Consider the following 13,506-nt stretch of genomic DNA (forward strand, 5'->3'; position numbering starts at 1 on the left):
GAAACTGAAGCTTTTTGGAAAGTTATTGTCTTAGTAATCTTTTCATACTTTGCGTTTTCTCATTGTTGTCTAAGCATCTGTTACAATTTGCCTTTCTTCTACAGCTGTTTTTGCACTGTGCTCTAAAATGTGTGGTAGACACTGGATGAAGTCAGCTGAGATTTAGCCCTGGGTCTAGTATCATTCTCCCTTGGCGTCTACTGGTCCTCCATCAAATGGAAGAAGAAGGACTTGGAGTTGTGTGCATTCCTTTCAGGCATTAACATATTTGATCACATGTAGTACTTAGCCACAACACTTAAGTAGACACAACGTCCTCAAGACGTGCCATAGTCTCTTTTCTTTCTCGAAACAAATATTTTATTATATACAATTGGCCTAAACGATGAGTGTCGTGAGTGTTTATGGTGATTTGGATTAGGAAAGATAATGCCGAAACTTTGAATATTTTTCCCCCCTCTCTGAGGGGGAGCTCGTAAGGGGCTGAGACTGATCTACCTTGTTGGCAAACGTCAATGCATACAGGAGGAAGCCCTCATCTTAGCTGCGTGTAATAACATTAATTAATTGGTTGCATATCTATACATTTCTCTTGTGAGGAGAAAAACAAGCAGATCTGGATATGACTTCATGGTTCTGTGGTAAATACATCAGTAAGCAGGCCGGCGATCATGGGCAGACGCTACCAATTAACTTCGTTACCAGAAGAAATCTCCCTTTGGGCTTGAGGATCCTGTGTTTATACTAACAGTCTTAGCCCCTCGATCCCAAGAGGACCTGAGAGGCAAAGTGTGTAGTCAGATGGCTTGTTTTGTTCTCCATGTCTCAGTTTGTGGAAGTTATTGCTTTCTCTTCTATACTCAACTATCCTTCATTCTTTCCTTTCTGTAACTAAACATCCTCTATTTCAACCTAGATTTGCATTAAGTGGAGGGTCACATAATGCCAGTTGGAAGCATGATGCTTTTGCAATATATATATATATATATATATATATATATATATATATATATTTTTTTTTTTTTTTTTTTTTTTTTAGAGGCCATCTCCTTTTCAAACTGGAGAGGGATGGCCCAGTTATCTTACCAGACAATAATCATAATTCTCCTGCATAAAATCCATAATTCTTAAAGGGAACCAATAAATCTAAAACAGAAGTGGGTTACAGGAAACTCAGATTCTTTCTTCTGTCATTCATTTATTCATTCATTATATATTTTTTAGATTTATCCAAGATTTATTGGGGACCCACCATGTATCAGGCATTGTCCTTGAAGTTCTGAAGATCTAAACACAGTGACCACCTGGAAGAAACTTCTAGGTAAAGAAACTTAAAAAGAGAGTATCCCAATTGCGTGCTGAGTGGTATTGTTCCTACAAGATCTCCCTACCGAACAGAGCTCACAATGGCACAGCAAAGGCTGGCAGACATCTTCCAGGGCAGGGATCTTTGTATCTTTAAGCAATTTTCAACCTTATCTGAGCCAAAATCCCCCTCTCCCCACACATATGATCATTAATTTTGAGTTAAATAGGTTGAAAATTCTCATTATTAATTTTAGCAAAAATTTTGATAACTACATGTTGCCTTGCCTAACACGCAGGGACAACATTTGAGCTTACTCTGGCAGTGATTGAGAAAGGGGATGAGTGAGTGGTCTAGAGGTGTACCGGTTCTGGAAGTGAAAAATCCCCCGCAGTGGGAATGGTTGAGAGGCCGTTAAAGAGATAAGTAATACTCAGTTTTAAGTTTTAGGTTCTCTCAGATCTCTACATAACACTCTGGTGTTACTTCTTGAATCTTCAATGAAAGCCTGTTCCTTAAAATTGCCTTCTGAGGGTGGCGTTTGCTGGAAATCAAGATGAAAAGAGACTGTATGACTTTAGGTCATCATGGGGTAGAGGGAAGGTACGGCTACTGGAGGAAAGATCAAAGGGAACTGGCAAAATCAAGAGAGGCAGTTCTCAGAGCTCGGAGCTAGAGATAATTAGGAGAAACTTAAGCTCTGACCAACACTTATTATGGGGCCTGAGTCATTTTATTTATTTACGTGAAAGCATAAAGCACCTGGCGATGCTGAGGTCACCACCTAGACGGAGAGAGAGAAAAATTCTGAAAGAATGAATCATAGATTCAGAGTGCCTCCTCTCCTAAATCCCTAAAGACATGTAATGACCAGAGTTCTCTTCCTGTAGGAATTACATTGTCTGAGCAGCAGTGGAAAGCCATCTATCAGAAGAAAGATTACAAGATGTTTCAAACAAACACATTAAAAAAATCCTTTAAAAATGTTAGACAGCCGCTACAGGATTACCAGGACGTAAGCGAAGAAAAGATATCCTTTGGAGATTTCTAGGAACAACAGTAACAAAAAAGAATATATCCTTTGCCCTAATTGCTTTAAAAGAGGGGCTTAAAGGGGATGTGGGGGAGGGGGAGGGAGGGTATAGGATATGTTGCTGGTTATTAGGACTATGTTTTTAAAGGAATTATGAGAATCAAACTGTGGAGTAGTTTGGTGTGTTTAACTTCGCTATTTCTTGGTATGCTAACCTAGAAAATGAGGCTAATAATTGTATCTATTTCCATGGTGATTGTTGAGTGGATTGATAGAATTAATATAGGCATAGTGCTTGGAATAGAGCCTGGTAGATGATGGGTACTCAGTAAATGTTATTGATTGGTAATCATGAAAATCATTAAAAACCCCCTTCCAAAAGCTGTGGGTAAGGAGGTCAAAATGACCATTGAGAGATTTCATTGGCTGACCCATCATACAACTTGACAGATATAGGAAGAGACATCAAGAAAATTACTAGAGGATATTTCAGCCATTGAGTTGGTAATTTCCAAGATGACATAAATTCTACTTTGAAAAAAGAATGGTCCGTGCTCTTGGGGGCAAGCCTGGGAAATTTTGAGGGGTACTGGCTCTGAGGAAAAGTAAGAGGCAGTAAGTGGGACAAATAAGGTTCTGTTGGATGTGAGATCGTTCAAAGAAAGATGCCTTAGGGAGGAATAAAACTTTCATAGAAGGTAAAAATAAATATGGTGACTGAAAAATAGATGCTTTTGATAGATCCGAAATTAATTCGTTTCCAAATTTTTACTACTAAGAAACTTACAGAATAAAATCGGAAACGTCTTCCAGAAAAGCACAGAGGAACTAAGAGTGAGTCCTACCCAGAGTTTTAATTCATGACTAGATCTGTCATCATAGAAGCTTCAGACAGAGGCTATGGAAAACAGGCAGCGTGGAGAGACAAAAATGATCAAGGCTCATTAGGAAATTATTTTGATGTGCATTGTGCAGCTGGATAGTGTGGGAACCGAGATACTAGCAAATATAATATAAATCTCACTCTTGCTGCCTTTGGTGTCAACATTTCCTACAGCCGAGGACCAACAGAATCTCGGGATTTGTTGGGAATAGAGAAAAATATGGAAATGTTTGTTTTACATTTATTCCCAGCCTTGCTCCTGGGGCTGTGGGTGGCCATGACTTTGCTTCTGGAATCCCATGCAGTTGTGAGAGAATACACCACAGAATTCCCTACGGCGCTCTGATGCAATTACCTTCTGAACACTAGCTCACATCCCTTATGCAGTGACTCTTTCTGAGGGTCACTTTCTACTTTCTCCCATTCTTAACGATCTCAGCGACATAGCTAACCACTTGACAATGGCCCTAACTGTATTTTTCTTCCTTATTTTTGAACAGCCTTTTTTTTTTTTTTTTTTAAATTCTGACTTTGTTTTAAGTAGGTAATCCAAGCACATGACACGACATTTCAAAAAGGGTCTAAGTATGTAGGTACAGTGAAACATCAGTCTCTTTCCCACACCTGTCCTCAAGTCCCTGAAGTTTCCAGCCGGAAACAACCACCGCTGCTGTTTACTGTGCGCCCTTCCAGAGGCTACTGCTGAAAATCGTCCGCGGGTGTATGTGTGCGTCTGTGCTTTTTAAAAATGCAAGCGGACATGTTATACACACTGTTCTTAACTTTGTTCCTTTCATTTAAGAGTATATTTTGGAGGCTTTTTTCTTTTTCTAGTTATTTATTATTTATTTAAGGCAAAGTGCTATCTTTTATTTTTTTTAAATTTTTTATATAATTTATTGTCAAGTTCGCTGACATATAGTGTATACAGGATGCTCTTGGTTTTGGGGGTAGGTTCCCGTGATTCATCGCTTACATACACCACCCAATGCTCATCCCAACAAGTGCCCTCCTCCATGCCCATCACCCATTTCCCCCCTTCTTCGCCGCCCCCATCAACCCTCAGTTTGTTCTTATGGTTTGCCTCCCTCTCTGAAACTATTTTTTCCCCTTCCCTTCCCCCATGGTCTTCTGTTAAGTTTCTCAGTTTCCACATATGAGTGAAAACAGGATATCTGTCTTTCTCTGATTGACTTATTTCATTCAGTGTAATACATTCCAGTTCCATCCACGTTGTTGCAAATGGGACGATTTCATTCTTTCTCATTGCCAAGTAGTATTCCGTTGTGTATATAAACCATATCTTCTTTATCCATTCATCAGTTGATGGACATTTGAGCTCTTTCCATCATTTGGCTATTGTTGAAGGTGCTGCTATAAACATTGGGGTACATGTGTCCCTATGACTCAGCACTCCTGTATCTTTTGGATAAATTCCTAGTAGTGCTATTGCTGGGTCATAGGGTAGTTTTATTTTTAATTTAATTTTTTTTTTTTTTGAGGAGCTTCCACACTGTTTTCCAGAGTGGCTGCACCAGTTTGCATTCCATCAATAGTGCAAGACGGTTCCCTTTTCTCCACATCCTCGCCGGCATCTGTAGTTTCCTGAGTTGTTCATTTTAGCCACTGTGACCAGTGTGAGGTGATATCTCAGTGTGGTTTTGATTTGTATTTCCCTGGTGATGAGTGATGTTGAGCATCTTTTCATGGGTCTGTTGGCCATCTGGATGTCTTCTTTGGAAAAGTGTCTATTCATGTCTTGTGCCCATTTCTTCACTGGATTATTTGTTTTTTGGGTGTTGAGTTTGGTAAGTTCTTTATAGATTTTGGATACTAACCCTTTATCCGATATGTCATTTGCAACTATCTCCTCCTATTCTGTTGGTTGCTATTTAGTTTTGTTGATTGTTTCCTTTGCAGTGCAGAAACTTTTTATCTTGATGAGGTCCCAATAATTCATTTTTGTTTTTAATTCTTTTGCATTTGGAGATGTGTTGAGCAAGAAATTGCTGCAGCTGAGGTCAAAGAGGTTGTTACCTGTTTTCTCCTCTAGGGTTTTGATGGTTTCCTCTCTCACATGTAGGTCTTTCATCCACTTTGATTTTATTTTTGTGCATTGTATAATAAAGTGGTCCAGTTTCACTCTTCTGCATGTTACTGTCCAGTTCTCCCAGCACCATTTGCTAAAAAGACTGTCTTTTTTCCATTGGAAAAAGATTTTTCAAAGATTAGTTGGCCATACATTTGTGAGTCCAATTACTGGTTCTCTATTCTATTCCATTGGTCTATTATGCTAGTACCATACTGCCTTGATGGTTACAGCTTTGTAGTAGAGGCTAAAATCCGGGATTGTGATGCCTACATCTTTGGTTTTCTTTTTCAACATAACTCTGGCTATTCAGGGTCTTTTGTGGTTCCATACAAATTTTAGGGTTGTTTGTTCCAGCTTTGAGAAGAATGTTAGTGCAATTTTGATTAAGATTGCATTGAATGTGTAGATAGCTTTGGGTAGTATTGACATTTTAACAATATTTTTTCTTCCAGTCCATGAGCATGGAATGTTTTTCCATTTCTTTGTGTCTTCTTCAATTTCCTTCATAAGTTTTCTACAGTTTTCAGCATACAGATCTTTCACATCTTTGGTTAGGTTTATTCCTAGGTATTTTATGATTCTTGGCGCAGTTGTGAATGGGATCAGTTTCTTTATTTCTCTTGCTGTTGCTTCATTATTGGTGTATAAAAATGCAACCAATTTCTGTACATTGATTTTGTATCCTGCAACTTTGCTGAATTCATGTATCAGTTCTAGGAGCTTTTTGGTGGAGTCTTTTGGGTTTCCCATGTAGATTATCATGTCATCTGTGAAAAGTGAAAGTTTGACTTCTTCTTTGCCAATGCGGATGCCTTTATTTCATTTTGTTTTCTGATTGCTGAGGCTAGGACTTCCAACACTATGTTAAACAACAGTGGTGACAGTAGAAATCCCCTGTCATGTTCCTGATCTCAGGAGGAAAGCTCTCAGTTTTTCCCCATTAAGGATGATATTAGCTGTGGGCTTTTCATATATGGCTTTTATGATGTTAAGGTATGTTCCTTCTATCCCTACTTTCTTGAGGGTTTTTATTAAGAAAGGATTATGTATTTTGTCAAATGCTTTTTTCTGCATCTATTGACAGGTTCGTATGGTTCTTATCCTTTCTTCTATTAATGTGATGTATTACATTTGCAAATATTGAACCAGCCCTGCAGCCCAGGAATGAATCCCACCTGATTGTGGTGAATTATTCTTTGGACGTACTGTTGAATCCGATTTGCTAGTATCTTGTTGAGAAATTTTGCATCCATGTTCATCAGGGATATTGGCCTGTACTTCTCCTTTTTCGTGGGGTCTCCGGTTTGGGAATTGAGGTGATGCTGGCTTCATAGAATGAGTCCAGAAGCTTTCTTTCCATTTTTAATTTTTGGAACAGCTTGAGAAGGGTAGGGACTCCCCTCCCCTCCATGCCTACAATGCCCATTTTATCTCTCCCAGTTCATAATCACACACCTATAGCGCTATAAAGTTGTCCCCGTGGGCCCCAGGAGATGTTTCTGTCACTTTACAGCCCGGACTCCTGGAATTACAAGTCTTCTGGCCTCAATATTGCTGTGTTTGAGGGATGAGGGAACTTTGGGTCTCCCTACTTCTCTGCCATGTTGACTCCTCTCCCTGAACAGCTTTTAAAAAATTGTGGTAAAATATACATAACATAAAATTCACCACTGCAACCATTTTTAAGTGTATAGTTGAGGACATTAAGGACACACATGTTGTTGGACAACCATCACCAATTCCACTTCCAGAACTTTCTTCATCTTGCAAAACTGCAATTCTGTACTTATTCAACAATAATTCTCCATTCCCCTGCTCCCTCCAGCCTCTGGTGTCTACTTTCTCTCTGTGAATTTGACGGCTCACAGAGGTCAAACTCACTGGACTCAAACACTGGCGGTTTTTCTTCATTAAATGGCTTATTTCATTTAGCAGAATGTTTTCAAGGCTCAACCATGTTGTAGCATGTCAGCACCTCATTCCCTTTGAAGGATGAATAAGATTCCACATTTATTCACTCAGTCATCAGTGGACACTTGGGTTGCTTCCACAGTTTAGCAATTGTGGATTGCTCTTCATATCCCTGATTCCAATTCTTTTGAGTATGTACCCAGAAGGGTAATTGCTAGACCTTATGGTAATTCTGTTTCATGTTTTGAAGAACCACCGTTCTGCAATAGTTTACATACCCCCCTTCAATGCATGGTTCCAATTTCTCCATATCCTTGTAACGTTTTTTTTTTCTTTTTTCTTTTTTTATTAATAGTGGACGTGAAGCAGTATCTTATGGCTTGATTTGCATTTCCCTAATGATTATCGATGTTCAACATATTTTTTATGTCTTTATTGCCATTTGCATGCCTTCTTTGGAGAAATGTCTATTCAGGTCCTTTACCCATTTTGAAATCAGGTTGTTTGCTTTGTTGTTGAATTGTAGAAGTTTTTTCCATATTCTGGATATTAATTCCTTACTTTATTCCTTATTATTATTTCTGTTTAACTGTAAACAGCCTTTTAAAACATAATAGACATAATAAACTACTCATAGTTTATTACAGTGGACAATTTGATAAGGTTTTGTCGTGTGTATATCCACGTTAAATCATTACCACAATTAAGATAGTGAATGCACCTTTCACACAAAAATATCCTCATGCCCCATGATACTTTTTCTCACCTCTACCTGTTCCCCTACCCCTTCATCTATAGGCAAACACTGATATTTTTATGTCTCTATATATTAATTTCAATTTCTGACTTTATATGTATGGAATCATATTATGTACCTTTTTTATGTGTGATGGTGGTTGGGGGAATTCTTTCACTCAACATATTTGTTTTGAGATTGATCGTTGTTGTATGTATCAATAATCCATTCCTTGCTATTACCGAATAGGATTCCATCATATGGATTATACCACACTCTGTTAATACAGTCACCTGAGGATGACCATTCATTTGGGTTGTTTCAGTGTCGGGTGATGATGAAGAACAGTGCTATAAACACTTATATATGACTTTTTACAGGCATCTATGCTTTCATGCCTCCTGGGTAAAGATCTAAAAGTGGTATGACCAGGTCATGTAGGTATGTTTAACTTCATAAGAAGTAACAACGGTTTTCCAAAGTGGTTGTGCCATTTTATATTCCCAACAGCAGCATCTGAGAATTCCACTTACTCCGTAACCTTGCTGGAACTTGGTAAAGAGCCAGTCATTGTAATTTTAGCCATTCTCTTAGGTGTGTAGCCGTAACTTAGTGGGGTTTTACTTTGCATTTCCCTAAGGTTCACTGATATTGGCATCCTTCTTTGTGCTAATTTATATCTGTATGCCTTTCCCTTTGCTCCTCTCTTCTGAGAAGTTAAGGTACACATCTCTCAGGCCCCAGCTTTCTAGTGTCTGTTTATCTCTGCTTTCAGTGTTTCTGTTTCATTTTGGACAGTGTCAACTGCTATATCTTGAAGCACACTAATCTTTTCTTGGGCAATGTCTAATTCATTTAAACTCCATTGAGTATGCGCCTGTGTGTGTGTGTGTGTGTGTGTGTGTACATATATTTCAGATGCTCTGCCTTTCACTTTAGAAATTCTATCTGGTTCTTTTTGTCATATTTTCCATGTCTCTATTTAATATGCCCCATCTTTCCTGCCTTTTTCAAAACTTACTGAACACAATTATAAGAACTCTTTTAATGTTTTTCATCTACTAACTCTATCAACAGTGTCATTTTTGTGCCTATTTCTATTAGTTTATTTTCTTCCTCATGTTGGCTCTTATCTTCCTGCCCTTGTGTGCATGGTCATCTGTGGTGGATGTCACTTCACTTTTCTTTGTTGAGCACCAGATATATTTTGTAGTCCTATCAATATTCCCAAGCTTTGCTTCCAGAATTCTTTAAGTTACTTGGAAATATTTGATCATTTCAGTTTTGTTTTTAAATTTATTTTTCTTTTTTAGAGAGAGAGAGAGAGAGACTGAGAGAGAGAGAGACCACACAAGCTGGGGAGGGACAGAAGGAAAGAGAGAGAGAGAAAGAGAGAGAGAATCTTAAGCAGGCCCCACACTCAGCACAGAGCCTGACACGGAGCTTGATCCCATGATCCTGGGATCATGACTTGAGCTGAAATCAAGAGTCAGATACTCAACCAACTGAGCCACCTAGGTGCCCCTCAGATTTCGTTTTTCTGCTTTGTTAGGCTGGCTAGATTAGAGCAACATTTAGGCTGCTACTAATTGTCCTCACTAATGTGCGCTCTATCCAACGTCTTGTGCAGTATGAAATCTTCCACATTGGTTATGGGGAATAGTAGGTATTCCCAGCTTTTCGTGAGCTCTGAGAATCACTTATTTCTATTTTTTAAGTAATTCTTTTCTGCTTCTTGGCTAGTTTTCCATGAGTGCTGCTCAGTACTCAGCCGAATTCTCAAGAGGGATGCTCTGCAGGCTTCTCTGATTCTTTTTGCAACTCCTTTTATGATATTCATCCCCGCAAACTCTACCTGCCATGCTTCCCTCAACACGTGCGTGCACACACACACACACACACACACACACACAATCCAGCTTTACCTTCTCAATTCAGGGACGTCACCAGGCTCCACCTGGGTTGCCTTCCCTTGTTGTGGGCAATGTCTTCAGGCATTCTACTAGGGTGATTGAATAATTCATTTTGTTTATTTCTAATCTGTTTGTGGTCACTGTCTCTGTTGTTTGATGTTCAAGATCCTGAAAGTCCTTGCTTCTTGTCCAGTTTTTGGTTATGTTTAGTAGGTGTGTAAATCCAGTCACTCTTACCTCAGCTTGGGTGGAAGTTGGAAGTCTTTTTGAGAGTCTGTTGGTATATTGTCCTTGTTTTGCCTTTCCTTAGAAGTCCAGCTGGAGACAGGACTTAGGTGACATTATTTACTTGGGATGTGATCCGAGAAGGCAGGAGAAAGTAAGATATGATAGAAGGAAATGCTGGTATAGAATGCTGTGGTAAGCTGGTTAGCACCCTGTATGCTGGAGTCTCTTAGGACTTATTCTAGGGATAGGCAGGAGGTTGGGGGGACATTTATTTATTGATTTACATCCTCTAACTAGTTGATGTTAGCCCCTGGCGGTATTATAGTCTATAAATTTTGAGTTTCATGGGGAGGTCTTATTTTTAATTTTTATTTTGTAATGTTTCTTTATTTTTGAGAGAGAGAGAGAGACAGAGTGTGAGTGTGGTAGGGGTACACACACACACACACACACATACACACACACACAGAATCCTAAAAGTAGGCTCCAGGCTTTGAGCTGTCAGAACAGAGCCTGACACAGGGCTTGAACCCACAAACCGTGAGATTGTGACCTAAGCCAAAGTCAGAAGCTCAACAGTCGGAGTCACCCAGGCACCCCGAGTTTCACGGTGAGCTCTTAAGACTTTGCAAACAATTCCTGGCCAGCAAAATGGAGCGATGTGGCAGGTACATGAAGCGGACAGCTGACAGCATGCAGGATACCTGTCCATTGCAGCTCATATTGTTGGGCTGAGTACATGTGGGACAAGTAATGTTGGTTCCAGTTCTTCACCTTTAGGACTCACTTTCTTCCCCCAATATCAGCCCCTCATTTTCACTCTTTTCCTTCCTTGCTTCTTCAAAATAACATCACTCTAGGTGCGTGGGTGCCTTAGTTGGTTAAGTCTCTGACTCTTAAAAAAATTAATATTTATTTATTTTTGAGACAGAGAGAGACAGAGCATGAACAGGGGAGGGTCAGAGAGAGAGGGAGGCACAGAATCTAAGCAGGCTCCAGGTTCTGAGCTGTCAGCACAGAGCCCCACTCCGGGCTGGAACTCACGGACCTCGAGATCATGACCTGAGCCGAAGTCAATTGCTTAACCGACTGAGCCACCCAGGCACCCCTCTGACTCTTGATTTTGGTTCGGTTCATGATCTCAAGGTTCCTGAGATCAAGCCCTGCATCAGGCTCTGCCCTGACAGTGTGAAGTCTGCTTGGGATTCTCTCTCTCCCTCCCTGTCTATCTCTCACCTGCTTGTCTACACACACACACTCTCTCAAAATAAATAAATAAACAAACTTAGAAAAATCTTCAAAATAACAACAACTTTTTTATTAACTCATTTGTGTCATGGTGACATTTTTCATAAACTGTGGATGTTTTTGTGCACAGAAAAAATTGGTTCAGAGACACTTTATCTTAAAAATTAATAATCATTTCTTAAATGTCAAATGAGAAGCTCTAAAGCTTCAATTCATCATTGAGTTTTTTAAGTTGAACTACATATCTCGTTTTTCTCCTGATAAACCCAATTCATTTTAATGACCACATTAAAGGCAAATTTACAAAATAATTCAATATATTTTAATTTGTAAAAACAATCTATAATTTTAATGGATTTGCTTCTCATTTTAAGAGCATCAATTTCCTTACCCAAAATAAAAATAAAATCCCCATGTACAAAAGTAACTCTGGGAAATCTTATGCCTTGGATGATTCTATGTTTTCTTAAGATCTATTTTTTTTAAACCTAGTGGGATTTAGAGTTAAAATTATCAATCTAAAACAATTATTAATTTAGCTGCTTTAAATTGAAATTAAAAATTAATTTGTTACTGCGACAGGCAAAATTCTTTTAAAAGTTACATAAACCTAAAACATTAAATTTGTGGTGATTGTTCTTTAACACAAAATTGTAGCTATGAAGCATTCAACTAAACCTGTCACTTAATGCTTAATTTAAAAAAATTAGAAGTTAAAAATGATTAACCGCCAGGGAATCAATGGAGCCATTTCCAGAGAATTTTAGAGTCTTAGCTTAATTATTTTGCCTTGGTGGCTCAGTTGGTGGGGGCTACGTGGCAACCAGATATTTGAACATTATGTGAGTCTTTGGAGTTGTGGATTTTATCCATGTTCCCACTTGCCTTGCTGAGCCCATTTTATTTCCTATTTGCTCTGTAAATGGGGCACACTTCTATCCCGTGCCTCCTATATTCAACTCACATATTCCCAAACCTCTAATTCGTTGAAATCCCCAGTTCAGTTTATTCAATTATCCATGTGAGCATCTTAAAATTTTATGAGCTTACCACATTGCAATATTAATTTATGCTTTCAGAAATTATGTTTTGAGGGTTCACTATGTGCCAGCAACTGCTCTAGGCATTTGAAGATATTGTTGAGGGGCGCCTGGGTGGCGCAGTCGGTTAAGCGTCCGACTTCAGCCAGGTCACGATCTCGTGGTCCGTGAGTTCGAGCCCCGCGTCGGGCTCTGGGCTGATGGCTCGGAGCCTGGAGCCTGTTTCCAATTCTGTGTCTCCCTCTCTCTCTCTGCCCCTCCCCCGTTCATGCTCTGTCTCTCTCTGTCCCAAAAATAAATAAAAAACGTTGAAAAAAAAAATTAAAAAAAAAAAAAAAAAGAAGATATTGTTGAACAAGAGCAGAATGTCTGCTTTGTAGAACATACACACCAGGAGAGGGAGGAGACAGTAAATGGCAAGGTTATCAAATAAGTAAAGGATGGGGGCACATAAGTTCATTATGTGGTATCTTAAGAAGAGATGAATGTCAACGGATAAAGAAGAAATAGAGCAGGATAAAGGATTGTGGGTGCTATGGAGAGGGGGTTTCAGGATGGGAGATTAGGTAACATGGACAGGCAGGGACTTCTTTGCAGGTGATATCGAGGAAGGGTGTAAAGTAGCTGATGAGGTCAGGCAAGCAAATATTAGGGAAGATTCGTCCAGGCAGTGGTACAGGTAAAGCATGCCGGTTGTCTTTGATGGAGCGTCCAGTAAGGGATCAGTGGAGAGAGGAGGTCAGAAAGCTAACAGGCACACAATCTCTTGTATGTGATTGTCAGTACGGTGTTTTTGTGTTCCAGGACATTGGGAACCATCGCTGGGTTTTGACTAGAGCAAGGACATAACCTGACTTAGGTTGTATCGGAATCCCTGTGACTTCTGAATAGATTGAAACGAGAATGTGAATGGTTGGCCAGGTAACCGCAGGGAGACTTGTTAGAAATCTCTGGCAGCGATCCAGATAAGAAAGAATAATGGCAAAGTGCAGACTGGCAGCAGTGGATGCGCTGGGAATTCTGGATATGTTTGCAAGGTTGAGTCAACAGAATCTCCTTTTGGATTGAATGTCAGATGTAGGAGAAGGGGAGTCAAGATGGCCCCAAATGGTTTTG

The sequence above is a fragment of the Puma concolor genome, chromosome A1 (genome assembly GCF_028749965.1).
Source record: "Puma concolor isolate L17-30 chromosome A1, mPumCon1.1.hap2, whole genome shotgun sequence".
Lineage (NCBI taxonomy): Eukaryota > Metazoa > Chordata > Mammalia > Carnivora > Felidae > Puma > Puma concolor.